Raw genomic sequence first — 17,819 nt, 5'->3', positions numbered from 1 at the left:
CTAATGTAGAAGTTCCCAGGAAAAGTCTAAACTGGAGGGTGGAGAACAAATTCTCCAGCCACCCAAATCCCACCTTAAACACAAGTGAACACAGGAGTAAATCTGAAGCTACAGGTGCACTGAGGGTGGGCATAGCAACAACAAAACCCTAACCCAGCTCAGTTACTGACTAGATTGATTCAACTCCCCCAACACACAAAGGCTTAACAGAAAAAGAGGAAAGCCCACTTCCAGGTCTAAGTACTGATTCTTTCATACTCTACTATCCTACACACAACACAAAATAGACGAAGATAAAGATGAAGAAGATAAAGAAGAACAAAAACACACTCAAGAGAAAAAGCAAATATATAATCAAGAGATCCAGACTCAGAAAATACCCAAATTTGGAACTATCAGAAAGAGAATATATTAAAGACTGTAATGGGAAAGGTAGACAACCTGCATGACCACATGGGGATTTTTAGCAAAGACAGAAACTAGTGGAAAAAGTCAAATGGATATGCTAGGAATGTAAAACACCAGCATCAAAGATGAAGAATGCCTTTGATGGGCTCATCAGTAGATGTGACACCATCATGGAAATCATCTGTGAACTTGAAGACAGGCCAATAGAAATAACCCAAACTGAAATACAGAGGAAAAAAAGTGAAAATGCACGAGAGCATTCAAAAACTGCGAGACAGTACCAACCAAAATGCATTATTCGAATCTCAGAAAAAAGAAAAAGACAGAATAGATATTTGAAAAGACAGTGGCCTAGGATTTTCCAAAAATATTTAAAGACATCAAAACACCAATTTAAGAAGCTCAGAAAACACCAAGCAGAGTAGTGTACACACACACACACACACACACACACCAATAATCAAATAAGCAAATCAAACAAAAATTTTTAAAAAACTTCTACATATATTCAACCTTCTGAAAACCAAAGATAAGAGAAAATTTTTGAGGTAAAATAATTTTGACCGTAAAAAAGGCAAAGTACACGTAGAGTAACAAAAGAAGAAAATATCTTGGACTTCTTGTTAGAAACTATGTAAGTGACATCTTTAAAAATCTGAAAGAATAAAAACTGTCAGCCCCAAATTCTACACAAAGTAAAAATAACTTGTAAAAATTAGGAGAGATAAAGACTTTTAGCCAGACAAATAATTGACAAATTCATTATAAACAGACCTGCACAGCAAGCAATATTAAAGGAAGTTCTTCAAGCATAACATTACAGAAAGATACTTGTATCTACAAAAGAAATGAAGAGCACTATAAATCGTATGAAGAAAAATATATGTTAATTTCATCTTTTCTTACTTTGAGTGACTATAACAGATAATTGCCCAAAGCAGGGCTTGGCATAATTTTCCTGTTAAGGACAGATAGTAAATATCTTAGGTCTTTTGGGCCATACATCTCTGTTACAACCACTCAGTGCTGCTGCTACAATGTGAAAGCAACCATTGACAATACGTAAAGGAATATGCATGCCCGTGTTACAATAACATTTTATGCAAAACTAATTGTTATTTAGGATTTGGCTTGCAGGCTAGTTTTTGCCAAGCACTGGTCTAGAGCACAATTAGTAGCAATGTATTATATGCTTATAGCATGTGTAAAAATATAACATATAACATCAATAGCAAAAATGATGGGAGGAAAGAATAGGGAGTTATTGTTTTTACACTAAAATTACAGTATACGATTATATCACTAAAATATATGAAAGTAGACTGTGATTAATTAAAATGTATATGGTACTTCCTAGGGTGACCATTCATATTTTTAAAAAAATAAGTATAAATAATAAGCCAATAGTGGAGGTAAGATGGAATAACAGAAATACACAATAATCCAAAGGCAGGGGGGAAAGAACAAAAAAAGATGGAATAAATAGACAACAACTAGCCAGATAGTTGTTTTTAATCCAACCACATCAATAATTACATTAAATGTAAACAATCTACATACACAGACACACACACATGCACAGCAATTAAAAAGAGAGATTATCAGCTTGGACAAAAAAGCAAGGACTAACTCTATGTTTCATAGTTATATTTAAATATAATGACATATATAGGTTAAAGTAAAAGGATCAAAAAATTTAAACCATGCAGACACTAATCAAAAGAAAATTGAAGTGGCTATATTAATATCAAGTAAAATAGATTTCACATCAAGGAATAATATAATGACAAATGGTTAATTCACCAAAAAGACATAACAATCCTAAAGGTATATGCACCTAACAGCAGAGCTTCATAATACATGAAGCAAAAACTTAAAAAACTAAAAGGAGAAATAGACAAATCCACAATGATATGCTTGGAGACCTCAACATCCCTCTCTCAGTAATGGCTAGAACAAGTAAACAGAAATCAGTGAGGATATAGAAGACAACGACAGTACCAACAACTTGACCTAACTGACATTTCTAACACAATGAATTCAACAACAACAGAATATACATATTTTTTTCAAAGTATACATGGAATATTCACTAAGATCATATCCTAGGTCCTAAAACAAACCTTAACAAATTTAAGAGAATTGTAATAAAAACAAGTGTGTGCGTATATGAAACACACTAATACTCATTAGAATCAGAATCAAATCACTACACTACATATCAAACTATGTTTTCAGGGAAATTTATAGTATTAAGTGCTTATAATAGAAAAAGAAAGGTCTCAAATCAATGATCTAAGCTGTCACCTTATAACTAGAAAAGGAGCAAATTAAACCTAAAACAAGCAGAAAAAGGAAATACTGTGTGTAATAAAGATAACTGATAAAGATTTACTTTCCAGAATATCTTAAGAATGGTAGCAAAACAACCCAACAGAAAAAACTAGCAAATATGTAAACAGGTAATTCAAAATTATTAAACACAAATTGTCAAGAAACTTAAGAGATTCTGAACTTCACTAAATATCATGGAAATGCAAATTAAAGCCAAATGAGATATCATTATACGACCATCAATAAGTAAAACATTTAAAGTCTCAAAACCTCAAATATTGATGAGGATTTAGAGCAATATAAACTTTTATGTACTGCTGGTGTTCCAGTCACAATGGAAAATAATTTGGTAATATCTAGTAAAGTTGAAAAGCAATTCTACTTCCAACCATACACTCTAGAAAAATTCTTGCAAATGCATACCAGAAGACAGTTAAAAGAATGTTTATAATGAATCAACTGCTAATAATAAAATACTGAAACAGGCTAAATGTCCACCAATAAGAAAGTAGATAAATATAATGTGATCTATTCATCCTGCATAGACTGGATTTTCATTTCACATACCAACATTGATTAACTTCACAAAGTATAGAGAAAAAGGGGAGAAAGAGTGAAGAGTCACATAAGACGGGGGCGGGGGGGAGGGGGAGGAAAGAGGATGGCACTGATAGAAAATTTTAAAACATGTAAAATAATATTCCAGTTCTGTATTGCATAGGGGTACACACACACGAGGTACAATCACAGAGAAAGCCATGATAAACACTAAAATCAGAATAGTTATGAGATTTGGGAGGAAGGGTGTAGGAGATGTGATCAGGAAGGGGAACACAGGGGCTTTCAACTGTACTGGGAACGTTTGATTTATCAAACTGGGTAACAGGTACAAAACATGTACTATATTTTTCTTTATGACTTTGGTAGGTCGTAAATACTCATGAATTCAACACACTAAGTTATGTTAACGTGTTGAGAGGAAATGGGAGGAACTAAGAAGCTTTGAAGACAGGTGGGTTTTGTGCTGGCCTTTATGAGCACTGGATGAGGACCAAGTGGGGCAGTCGTATGGGTCCATCTGGGACTGGAGACACAGGTTTGTGGAGGCCTCAGTCTGACTAGCTGTGTGGCTTTCTTCAGCAGGACTCAGCAGCCCAGTGGAGAAGGACAGCTTAGTTAACATAGTGTTGGGGTTTTGTCTATGGACACAGGGAGAGAAGGGTGAAGCGGAGAATGTAATACTACTAATGCGACTGAAAAGTTTCTGGGCTAGATTGGGAAGTCATTAATAGGGAAAGATGTGACAGATTGGGGGCTGAGAGAAGAATTCAGTCCTAAGTGATAGCTTAGGGTATTGTCATGGGATAAATGACAGGCCAAATCCTAAATAACAATTAGTTTTGCATAAAATGTTATTGTAACATGGGCATGCCTATTCGTTTATGTATTGTCAATGGCTGCTTTCACATTGTAGCAGCAGCACTGAGTGGTTGTAACTTAGGGTATTGTCATGGGATAAATGAGTGGATGAAATGGAGTGGTGTTGATGGTCACTAGAGCATAAAAAGACAAAGAAACTGTACCAGCGAGGATGCTAGATGGGTTATTGCAATTGCCCAGATGGATAGCAGGCGGAATCTGGGGACCAAGGGAAGACTGTGTGTCTGGTAGAAAAGTCTAAAGAAAACAGGAGTTTGGCCAATGAGCATTATAAATAGGGACAGAGGTGTGACATAGCCAGACATAACAGCTTAGGAGGCCTCTTGTGGCACCAGGAAAACAGTAACCCTGCCTCCAGGTTCTGTATATGTGGCCGATCTACATTACAGCAGGCAGCAGGGTAGCAGAAAACTCCAGAAAAGCAGGTTTCCATTAAGACAAACAGACAAAGAAAACATTTTCTCAGGAGGTGGAAGGCCGATGAGACGATTTTTCATAGAAACAGAAGACCCCAAGGACCTTATATAATTATTTCAGAAGTGAGAGGATCAGAGGAAGACTGAGTCATAGCCAACTAAGCCCATGGCAAAACGGGGACGAAATAATGGGCCAGGATACATGACAGGAGGCACTTGTGGTTTAGGACGTATCCCAGGATGACATGGGTGTGAGGCATCATACAATGGGCCATTCTTGGGTTCTGAGTGGACCTCGGCTTAAAGATGCTTCCTGGCCTGTTCCAGCTGAGGTCCAGGCAGGGAGTACTGGAGGCTTGATGACACTGTATACCTATGACTTTCATTTAAGTTTCCAAACATTGCTCTGATATGAAGTGTTGAATGAATTATTATTTCCTAGCCATTTCAAGAAGAAACATAAAGTCTCCATTATATTGATGGTATAGCCTTTCAGTAGCTAAGCTACTAAACTGCTCACTTCATGTCAGTGTTTCAAAACTTCTGGAGCCAGGACTTCATTCTGATAAACCAGATATAATTCACAATGCCAAATCACTTTAAAACCTTCTAAACGTCTGGAATTTGCAACATGGCATGTGGATGGGCTGATCTTCTAAGGATCAGCCACATGCTATAGGATGCTAAGAAGAGGTAAAATCAGGAATGTGATCCAGATGGGATTTACCTCTGCCGTCTCAGCTCCTTTCCCCTCATGGGAAATGTCAAGTACTTTGAAGACTACCATCACTGCAGGAAAATTATATTCACAGTTTTTAACCAGGCCTCTATTCTCAGTAACAGAGATTTATTCTTTTTTTTTTTTTTTTTTTTTGCAGTACACGGGCCTCTCACTGCTGTGACCTCTCCCGTCGCGGAGCACAGGCTCCGGACGCGCAGGCCCAGAGGCCATGGCTCATGGGCCCAGCTGCTCCACGGCACGTGGGATCCTCCCAGACCGGGGCACGAACCCGTGTCCCCTGCATTGGCAGGTGGACTCTCAACCACTGCACCACCAGGGAAGCCCCAGAGATTTATTCTTATGTTATATCATTCAAAAGTAATAGCAGAATTAAAAATAAGATTTCAGGAATAAATGTTTCCTTGGGAAAAAATGGCATAAATTGGCAAATATTTTACCTAAAAAATTCAGGCACGTATTTAAGGTCAAAGTCCCTCCTGGCTTCTCATGAGGGCCCTGACCAGACAGAGGATATGAACCAGCAATGGATGAATGTTCAGGGGCACTGATTCTGTCCAGGAAAACCAATTGTGTCAGAAGACAATTGAATCCTCCAGGCCATCAGTATGGTTTTACTACTAATATTAAATTTGGTGAGGACACGCTTTGTCACAAGTAGAATAAAGATGAGAGTTGTCAGAGCTCCACTTTGATCAGAAGTCCAGCTTTGGGGGCTCAGTCAGCTATATCCTCCTCAATTTTACCACGAGGAAGCAGCACGAATATGAAATAGAAGATATGTGGATTAAGCAACACCAAACAGCCACATTCTTTTAAGGCTTTGCCCTTCAAAATGTGGTTCCTGGGCCAGTGGTACCTGCATCACTTGGAAGCTTGTTAGAAACACAGAACCTTAAGTCAGACCCCAGATCTACTAAAGTGAATTCACATTGTGGCATAGATGATTCCTATGCACACTCAAGCTTGAAAAGCACCACTTTAAGGCAAAGAAGGCCACCCAGATTCCAGGCTCATAAACTGAGAGAGGTGAATAGGGAGTTCCCTCAGATGAAAAGCCAATAGGGGCTAAAGGCCTATGTCACTTAACCAGATTTTCTAGACTGATGCCAGGAGCTGTCATGGATCCTGACATGGGCTTCAGTCTCTCCAGCGATTGGCTCATGTCCTACCTCCAGTGCTTCCATTCTCTCCAGGATTTTACAATCTGGGTTATCTGCCTGGGACCCTTGATACCCACTTACCCTCCCACCCACACCTATTATTAGCTGGCCTCTTTGAGATGGAGTCTTGTCAGTGATGAGGTGTGACCCACCTTAGATTCAGTCTCCAGCTTGTACTCCCTTTTCTCTTTGCTCTCTCCAGCCTCTGGGCCTAAAAAGAACCAGGCCACTGCATGCCACACTTCGGAAAGTGTTGGAGGTTGGCAAGGACAGTAAGATGGCAGCTCACATTAAGAACTAGTGTCATAATGTCATCAAAAGCATGATCACCTAGAGTTCAACAATTCACTGAAAGTGTCTGGAGACTGGTGGTTTTAGGGCACACAGTGGTTGCTTGTGACACATGCAAACAGGAAGAGAGAGGGTAGAAACAAGAGAACCATTTCAATAAAATACAATTGACCAGCATATTACACTTCCGTTTTCCCCTTGTGAACATCAAATCAACGGATAATCTGCTAATATCCACCTGCATTCTTCAAAGACTTCTATCTTCATCACTGCTTTAGAAATTCACTTTAGTCAATAGCAGCTACGATTTTCTGAGTAGTTATGTGCCCTTTCTGAATACATATTATGTGCCATGCTCTGTGGCATCACTTTATATGCATTATATTAATTTTCATAACAAATTTAAGGCGTAACTCCAGGTTTACTGGTGAAGAATTGAAGCTTAAGAATAATTTATTCCAGGGCCCATTTAATAATTGGAGAAACAAGGATATGAACTTGAGTTTCTGGTTCTACAGCTCTATTCTACCTGCTACTACTTTTCAATTTTACTATGCAAAAATGTTCAACCTTTTATTATCCCTTAAGAAAAAAATTAGGGCAGAAGGGTAGAGAGGAAGGAGGGAGTCTAGGAGACATTTATTTTACTTATACTGTCTTTTATTTAGATTATTCTCTTTCTTAAGCATAAAAACATTTGGAAAACCTATAGCCTATCAATATAGCATCTAATGCCTAAGTACCAGGAGCCCCAGGAAAGAGAAAACCAGGTCATGATAGATGTTTTCATAATTCTATTTATAACATCCTGCCTGATTGAAACATACTCATCTCTGGTTCTTTTACTTGATCCTGATGTAAATATACTTTCAGTGGTCAAGTCAGCATGAAAAATAATCAAGAACAAAAATTAAAAATAACTGAAATTTTAAAATAGATCCAAATGATTGAACACATCCAACTCTCCGGATCCATCATTCTGGTTACTTAACAAAGGGGTAATATTTTCTTCATTTGTTTTTTTAAATCACAGAGCTGTCTTTCAGAGATCACAATCCCAGTCAAGAAATAATCCCAGGGCTTCCCTGGTGGCGCAGTGGTTGAGAATCTGCCTGCCAATGCAGGAGGCACGGGTTCGAGCCCTGGTCTGGGAAGATCCCACATGCCACGGAGCGACTAGGCCTGTGAGCCACAACTACTGAGCCTGCGCGTCTGGAGCCTGTGCTCCGCAACAAGAGGCCACGACAGTGAGAGGCCCGCGCACCGCGATGAAGAGTGGCCCCCGCTCGCCGCAACTAGAGAAAGCCCTCTCACAGAAATGAAGACCCAACACAGCCAAAAATAATAAATTAATTAATTAAAAAAAAAGAAAGAATCCCAAATTACAATGAGTATTAAACGGTCACTGAAACTAGCAAAATCTTGATGTTCAGAAGGACAGAACACAAAGCAGCCATACAGAGAACTCAGTTCAGCAAGCAGAGTCAAAAGGACTATGTCTTTGGCTCATTGTCAACCAGAGGTCAGTCTGTCGCTCATTTGTTTCAAATTAGTATAAGAACAACGTGGGTCTCCACTGTATATAAAGTCAGAAAGGGAGGCTCTGTCAATCCCTGTGACAAGGCACCCTTAATCCCGAGAACTCAGTACACCTCAGCACTGCAGCAGATCTACACCAGAATTTAAAGTTTCCACCAATGATCAGATGTCCTAAGGGGGAGCAGTTGGACCAGCTTTGGGAATACAGCTGGTCAGCCGTCTGACTTGTTAGACTGTGTTCCATGTCAGGTATAAAAATGACAGCAACCTGAAGAATTACAAAGTAAAGATGTGAATACATGTTTGATTTAATCTCAGTCATCTCTCCACAAGAGGTGTGTTACCTACGTCTACCTATCATCACTCTTTAAACACTGAGATAAAATGTTCTAAAAGAATACAGAATTGAAGAGACTTAAGGAAACTAGGGGCCATTTCATTCAAGAGATAAGCACACTGAGACCCAGAGATGGGAGAGAAAAACTCCACGGGCTAGGTGGCCACACTGGGATCAGCGAGAAGGTCTTTTGTTCTAAGGTGGGCTTTTAGCCTTTTGTTCACAGTGTGACACTCCTGGTTGCTTCTCACATGTCATCCAAAGGATAGGAACTTTCATTGAATGTTCCAGAACAGATTGTAATTTCATGGAAATTTTTTTCTATAAATACTTCGTGTGATGCATTGCATTTTTGCTTATTAACAAAAACTTGTAAAGCTGGTCTCAAGCCCCAAATACACTGTTTTGGGTTTTTTTTGTTGTTTTTTTAATTGCTATCACACAGCAGAGGTTTAAAAAATTGTATGGGCTTCCCTGCTGGTGCAGTGGTTGAGAATCTGCCTGCTAATGTAGGGGACATGGGTTCGAGCCCTGGTCTGGGAGGATACCACATGCCGCGGAGCAACTAGGCCCATGAGCCACAACTACTGAGCCTGCGTGTCTGGAGCCTGTGCTCCACAACAAGAGAGGCCGCGATAGTGAGAGGCCCGTGCACCGCCATGAAGAGTGGCCCCCGCTCGCCGCAACTAGAGAAAGCCCTCGCACAGAAACGAAGACCCAACACAGCAAAAATAAATAAATGAATTTTAAAAAATGGTACAAGAGGGTATTATGGCAATTCACTAGATGCTTGGTTATTTTTAAATGGCCTTCTCTTCATCTGAAAACTAACTAAAGGACAGGAGTCTACTGTCTACACTTAAGATGACAGGGCTTTTTTCCTGATACTTTTATTCGGCAGCTGCATATTCTAAATGTAATGGCTCCTAGCAGCCCATCTCAAGCCTATCTCAAGAAGCAGAGATGTACAGAGAGAATCTTGGTTTGGATGGAGGTTGATTCTTTTCTCACCTGTACTAAAGAGGACTCCGAGGAAACGCTGCTGCGGCAACAGCGTTTCCTCTTACAAAATGATGCAATAACACTTTCCACTAGCTTTCTTGAGGTATAATTGACAAATGTAATTGTGTATATTTAAAGGGTGCAAAGTGATGATTTGATAAAGTGATACAATAACGTTTAAGGAACACCCTAACTAGGCAAAAAAGTGATCTCAAATATTTTAATGAGTGTGAGACCCTCTCCCTGTGTCAGGGGACAACAAATTAATGACTTATGCAAAGTATGTATAATGAAAAAATGACATGAAAGGAAGGTATACACATGATATATCCCATGCTCTGACCAGGGTATATAAGCATCCCTCTACACATGCTGATATTCATACTCAGGATCTTGTCTTGAACAGCAAACCAAAGTCACCACCCCTGACACCATGAGCCATTACAGGCACTATTACAGAGGCCTGGGCTTCAGCTATGTTGGCTTTGGTGGCCTGGGCTTTGGTAATGGCTTTGGATGTGGCAGCTTCTGCAGACTGGGTTATGGATGTGACTTCAGAGGCTACAGGTACGGCTCTGGTTATGGAAGTTTCGAATATGTCTGCCATGGCCACCCATCCTTCTACAGAAGATATGGATTTTCTAGCTTCTGCTGAAATACTACCGCAGGAGCTCAACAGCTGAAATTATAGGGAGCTTTCCAAATTGTGATCTCAAAAACTGGACAACAAAGATAATGCTGGAGTTACTGCACAAAAATATCTAGCTTCTCAGAATTTTGGACAATTTTTCATTAGACTCCTGTATCTCCATCACAATCCTAGAATCCTCTAATTTTGCTTTTATAACTGATTGGGATTGTCCATTCACCTTCCAATAAAACATTAAATTTGAAACAAATAACAAACAAGAAAGTTTCAAAATCCCTATGAACACTGTCACACATGTGCACCGAAGGCCAGTTAAATACCACTTTCTCAAGCAAAATTAAAACTGAAGCATCAGCTATATCTGCAGGCCATTTCTAATATAGACATCAGAAGTTATTCACTCACAGAACCGACTGAATTCCTTATGAGGGTACATTTCAGGTTCAAATTAGTGTTGACTGAATTAGCTATAGTTTCTGATGATTAATTGCTCGTTTTCTTTTGAAATCTGAAATTTCAAAGTAAGACAGATAATGAATTTAATTAAAATTTTATCTTCTGCTTTTTATTATGACAGGCAAGAATAAATGTGTATTCATGATGATTGTAATATCACTTTAACTCTCCAGAGACTTTCACAGAGTGCCTGAGGTTATCTACAAAGAATATAATATGACATAACTAAGTTTTCTCATTCTTACTGCAGATGATGAGTCTGAATTCTTTCACTGCAAGCAGTTTCTTTACACACAAATGTGTACACAATCAAACATTCTACCTAAAATATTTACTCAATAAAACTGCACCATAATAAGAGCAAACATAGGTACTCAAAATTTTTTTAAAAAGGAAAAGAAAAAGAAAGAAAATTTAATTGCTAAACTTGAATTGGGAAGAACATCTACGAAAAGAACAAGGCTGAGTAGTGAAGTTCCAAGCCACTGTTCCACCTGCAAATTCATTTAGAGTTTCTTTGGTGCCTCTCATGCAACTAAAAAAAATCATGGATTAATTTAATGAATTCCTCTATAACATGGGCTAATCTTCTGTGATCAGCTGGAGTAAATGAAGGATTATTACTGAGGCAGTATGGTATTTAAGCTCAGATTTTATGTGAAAAGTATGTCATTAATTTATGCCTGAATACTGAATAAAACTTTTTCCTTCCCCATCATTTCAATCTCAGGATGAAGAGATGAATCTCCAACTCTTAGGATTGTTTTGATCCCACATGTAAGGAAAAGTAAGGAAAGGAAATACCATAATCATTAGTTCATGTGACATGTATTTATTGAGCATATACTATACAGAATGAAATGTTGTAAATAAAAAAATTTCCTTTTATATTCTGTCTTTGCCAAAGTACTAATTTTCAATCCTTAAATAGCATAACCAACATAACATCCACCTCTGCATGCTTCTCTCCCTCTTTCTCCACCCCTTTACTCCCCACACCCTACTATTAGGAAAGTCTCAAATCTATGATTTAAGCTGCCATCTTAGAAAACTAGAAAGAGTGCATTAAACTCAAAGCAAGCAGAAGGAAGAGAATAATATAAATAAAAGCAAAATCAACGGGATTGAAAATTAAAACAATCAAGAAAATCAATAAATCCAAAAGCTGTTTCTTCGCAAAGATAAATAAAATTGATACACTTCTAGCCAGACTGACCGAGAAAAAAGAGAGAAGCTATAAATTACCAATAAACTACATTTCAATTTTTTTAAAAAGGTGTAACTTAGATAAAATTTATTGAACAAAAACTACCAAATCTCACTCAAACAGAAATGTATAACCTGAATAGCTCTGTACCTATTACAAACTTGAACTCATATTTAAAAACTACAAATAAAACTCCAGGCTAGATGACTTTCCTGATGAATGGTACTAAAAATTTGAAGAACAAATAACAAAAATCTACACAAACTCTTTGAGAAAACCAAAAGTGGGGAATAATTTCCAACTCATTTTATGAGGCCAGCATTAACCTAATGCAAAATCAAAGACACTGTAAGGAAAAAAAAAAAAGACCAATATCTCTCATGAACTTAGACTCACAAAAAAATCATCAACAAAACCTTAGCTCTAGCAAATCTAATTCAAAAGTATACAAGAGGGGTTTATTCTAGAATAAACTAGTATACAGAGGGGTTTATCTAGGAATGAAAAACTAGTTCAACATTCAAAAATTTCTCAATGTAATTCACTACATCAACAGAATAAAAAACAAAAACATATGATCATCTCAAAGATGCAGAAAAAGTAACTGACAAAATTCAATGTACAGAAATTAAAAACTCTCATCCAGAAAATTAAAAACAAATAAACAAACAAAAAAACCTCTCAATTTAGGAATAGAATGGAAGTACTTTAGCTTGATAATGGCCATCTATAAAAATGCCACAGCTATCATCATAACTGGATAATAAAAGACTCAGTACTTTGCTGTTAAGGTCAGGAATAACGTAAGAATTTCCACTCTCATCTTTCCTCTTCAATATCATACTGGAGGTCATGACCAATGCAACAAGTGAAGAAAAACATACAAGACATACAGATTGGAAAGGAACAACTAATGTTGTCTCTTTGCAGACAACATGATTATCTATGTAGAAAATAACCAAAAATATCTACCAAAAAAGCTAGAAATAATCAGTTCATCAAAGTTGCACAATATAAGGGCAATATACAAAAATCAGTTGTCTATAAATTGCCAATGAAAAATGGAAAAATAAAGTTGTTTAAAGTACCATTTATTATAGTACCAAAAAACATAAAAACATTTAGAAATAAATCAAACAAAATATGTACAGAATCTGTATGCTATAAATCTATAAAACATTGATAAAAGAAAATAAGATAAAAACAAATGAAGATATATACAATGTTCGTGGATTGAAAGGCTCATTATTGTTAAGATGTCGATATTTTCCAAACTGACGTATATATCATTAGGAAAATATAAATTAAAACTGTAATGAGTTATTATTATGTGCCTACTAGAATGGTATAATTAAACATTTTTAAAATTGTCAATATCAATCTCTGACAAGGATGTGGACCACCTGGAATTCTTGTACATTGCTGGTGGGAAGGCAAAATAGTACAACCACTCTGGAAAAAGTCTGGCAGTTTCTTATAAAGTTAAACGTAACCTGGGTCATACCATATGACTCAGCACTCTTGATCTGATTATTTACTTAAGAGAAGTAAAACACGATCACAGAAAAACATGTTTTTTTTTTAACTAAAAACTCAAAATCAAAATAAATGGATAAGCACACCAAAGCAAATCCATACAATGGAATATTACTCAGCAATAAAAAGGAATAAATCACTGATACCCACAAAACTCAGTGAATCTTAAGCACATTATTGTAAGTGAAGGAAGTCAGACTCAGAGTGCTCCATTCTGTATGATTCAGTTTACACGGCATTCTGGAAAAGGCAAATTATAGAAACAGAAAACAGATCAGTGGTTTCTAATGGTTAGAAGTGAGCAGGAGAGGTTGACTATAAAGGTGTAGAAAAGAGAAGATTATAGGTGATGTAACTGTTCTGTATCTTGATTGTGGAGTGAGTATATGACTGCTTACATTTGTCAAAAATTCTAAAACTGTACACCAAAAAGTATGAATTTTACTGTGTGCAAATTTTTTTTTTTTTGGCGGTACTCGGGCCTCTCACTGCTGTGGCCTCTCCCATTGCAGAGCACAGGCTCCAGACGCGCACGCTCAGCAGCCATGGCTCACGGGCCCAGCCGCTCCACGGCACGTGGGATCTTCCCGGACTGGGGCACGAACCTGTGTCCCCTGCATTGGCAGGTGGACTCTCAACCACTGCACCACCGGGGAAGCCCTACTGTGTGCAAATTTTAAAACAGTGAGACAAAAGAAGATATTAGAAAATATAGTATGTGGCCAATAAATATTACTAGCATTATCAATTTTAATAATATTTACTATTAACATGTCTAGACAAGTGGAAGATGGCCTTAGAGAGGTACAATTGGAATGCTTTGATAATAACCATTCAACCAGGAGGAATGCAGAGACGTAAATGGAAGCAAAAAGAAATCCATTCCAAAGGAGTAAGAAGAATAAACTGGGAAAAAAATATTGACTTATAGGAGCCAAGAGTCCAAATTATCAAGACTTAACTTATAAACTTAAGTTTGATATGAATGGGCCTCAATAAATAGGGGCACCCTTGAGTTTGGGGTGGGGGATAAGGAAGCAGTAGAAAGGGCTTCTGTGGAGGGGCAACTCTCAGCATCACATGTGTATCCAAGTCATAAATCAAGGAAGGATACCCAAAGTAAGGTAAGGACACAGGGAAATAGATGCAGGCAGGTGTCCTGGGAATCAGGGCACCTAGACCACTGGGTGCAGAGCCAGGCTTCTGACTGCAAGGTACACAGCAGCCAAAAATAAGGATAGATTCAGAAAGCCAACCAGAGTCAGACAACTGATGTGACTGCAGCCTGGTGCTCAGTGGCAAAAATTCATACCACCAGTAACCCAGACACCAGTGTGCAAGCAAGCAGCAAATGTTGCCAGTGGTCTACTCCTTTGAGGAGATTTTTGGTAAAAGGTAACAAAATGGGGTGGAGGATGGAAGTAAAGAGCCATTAACATACTATGTGGCTGGGATCTGAACTGGCTTTGTGTTCAGGGTCACTTTCTAGACAGGGAACAAGGAACAGTGTTTGAACACAAAACAAAACAAGACAAAAATCAAAGGAGGTAAGAGAATTATCTCAGCAGATACCTGTGACTGCTTCATGGGGGAGGTGATATTTGGTCAGACTTTAAGAGATATGTACATCAAAAAGATGGGTATAGGGCTTCCCTGGTGGCACAGTGGTTGAGAGTCCGCCTGCCGATGCAGGGGACACGGGTTCGTGCCCCGGTCCGGGAAGATCCCACATGCCACGGAGCGGCTGGGCCCGTGAGCCATGGCCGCTGAGCCTGCGCGTCCGGAGCCTGTGCTCCGCAATGGGAGAGGCCACAACAGTGAGAGGCCCACGTACCGCAAAAAAAAAAAAAAAAAAAAAAAAAGATGGGTATAGATAAAAGGAAAGGGGGGAAGAAGGGAGGGAGAATGAAAGAAAACAAGGAAGAAAATATTGAAAGCAGAGGCAGTGCAAGCAAAGACCTAAAGCCACAAATGTACAATATGTGTAAATAACAGGAAATTAGCTAGTCTGATGGGAGTAGAGTGCGTGGCACAGCAGCAGGAAGTGGGTACACTATCATTGAATGAAATCATTCACAGGGAGGCATAACCACTTCTGCTTCAGATGTGAGACATGGCATTTGTAAACCAGAAGATAGGACAATCTGGGTTACCTACTTCCTGCCCCGTTACTTCACGGCCTCACTCAAATTAAACAAATATGAATTGAGCAACTCTCATGCCCAACCAACATGCAAAGTACTGTAATTCAGAAATAATATATGTCACTAATACCTTTAAGTGGGATTTACAATCCGGACAACAGAATCCAAAACATCCACCAGAAAGAAAAATAGCTTAAGTAAAAGGATTAATGAATCTGCCTTCCAATCTTTGCCTCCAAGGCACAGAATCAACAAGCACTTTCTGAATATATGGTATTGGTATTCTGTGCTAGACATTATATATATTCTCAAATTTAGCTTTGTTTCCTTTTGACTTTTTCTCTTCTTTCCTTTCTTTCTAGAACTGAATATATCTAGTCAGTGTGTAAGTCAAGAGACAAGTAAGAAAGAAACCACATTGCAAAATAGGATTTTAAAATTTCACTTTAAAGATGGGTAAACAGAGATTGAGAACAGTTGGAAAAGTTGTCCAGGGTCAAACAGGGAACAAGTTAGGGAGCTGGGATTTAACTTCAGCTTCAAAACTTTAAAACTATTGTTTGTACACTGAGCAAAATCTAGTCCCTGAAAATTACAATTTATAGAAATTAAAAGACTTGTCATTTGGTTGAGAAAATTCCTCCTGAAAGAGGAAACAGTAAAGTTCCATTTCGTGCCACAAAATATGTTCCCCAGGCACCAACTCATTTTAAGATAGGTGATTATTCAATCTGGCTGTAATATTACCATTTCTATTTCCCTCCCTACTTTTATGTTTTCATGTTGATCATTTTACTTTCTTTTCCTTTTTTTTAGGCCATTTTCAATTAAGATTTCTAATTAGCTTCCAAATTTGAGATACATCTCTAGTACAAAGCAAATGGCAGGAGTAGTAATTAAGGGACAGCTGTTTCTTGTCTTTCTGGGGATGAAACAAGGCTTTTTTTCTTTCTAAGTTATGAAATACTAGGGAATTTTTCATGATTTTTTTTCTTATTTTTAATAATAGTTAACTGAATTGAAAGATACTGAATTGATCTAAAAGTCAACGTCCTTTCCAACACAGAGGCTGAGAACCTCTCTTCTGGGATAACCTTAACTTAGTTTAACTCTCACACTCTGAGTCCTTGAAACTTTTATTGCTGCAAATACAAAATCTCCACATTTTATATTAAATCAAATCATTTCTTTAGGTGCTAAAGTAGGCACTACCCCAAGTCATCTTCCTCACGTTCAGACTTTTAAAACTTAGGTGAATTTTACAAATCAAGAAGAATAAGCATAAGATTCAGAGCAGCTAAGAGGCAGACAGTATTTTTTGTGGTTTTCCTTTGTTTGATTTAAGAAAACAAATATTACTAACACTAACACTGAAAATTACTTAGTAAGCTCTTACTGCAGTACTCCTTGCTGGTACTTAAGGCAGTATTTTCACATGCAAAGTATAATCAGGATTTAAGGCAGTTAACCATATAATTCAGGTCAAGAAAAATCTTCTGCCTTAAAAAGCTAAACCACTGAAGCAAACATTTAGTTATTAATTTTTTCTTCTGGCTTGAATTATCCAGATTCTAGAAAATTATCAAATATAATTTAATGTGCATAGCCATAAAATAGATCAAGTGACCTAAATGCAGGCCAGCCTCAGGAGTATAAGGAACCCCTTAAAATACATATTTCTAAGAGGGAAACTTCTGAAACATTTTCTAATGTAAACCCAGAAATACTGGTTAAATATTAAGTTCAGTAATGGTACAGACACACACAAAACACATACACATATGTTTCTACTACAGAACTTCCAAGAAACTATAACATGTTAATGTGTATTTAAAGCTCCTGAGAGTGGTACAGTATTCAGAAATTTTCAAACCTTCTTGACCCCAAACCATTTTGTACAGAACATATTATGGAACTAGTATTTGGACACATTGAGAACCTCTTTGCACAGTCATAAGCCCTTTACACTGTACTTTGGCAGGAGATGCAGAAGGGTGGGGTTGGGTGGCAGATTTGAAAGCTTCTATATTCAGGGGACCAGCAGAGAACACCAAATGACATAGCACGGAAATGCCAAGGGCAGAAAGTGGCCAAGCAGAGCTGGTCTGAAGACACTTTACCTGAACCATTAAGGCCTTATGGGACTGGGCCGGTTACC

The 17,819-nt window shown here is 37.9% G+C and overlaps 1 protein-coding gene across 4 annotated transcripts in view; it reads right to left on the bottom strand.

Annotated features, from left to right (window-relative positions):
• The window catches only part of INPP4B (inositol polyphosphate-4-phosphatase type II B), an 880,599-nt gene that overhangs the window by 359,743 nt on the left and 503,037 nt on the right, over positions 1 to 17,819 (bottom strand). The window lies entirely within an intron of this gene.

The sequence above is a fragment of the Mesoplodon mirus genome, assembly GCF_964341445.2.
Source record: "Mesoplodon mirus genome assembly, chromosome: 2".
In the NCBI taxonomy this organism is placed as follows: domain Eukaryota; kingdom Metazoa; phylum Chordata; class Mammalia; order Artiodactyla; family Ziphiidae; genus Mesoplodon; species Mesoplodon mirus.
This window is presented reverse-complemented; position numbering and strand designations above follow the sequence as displayed.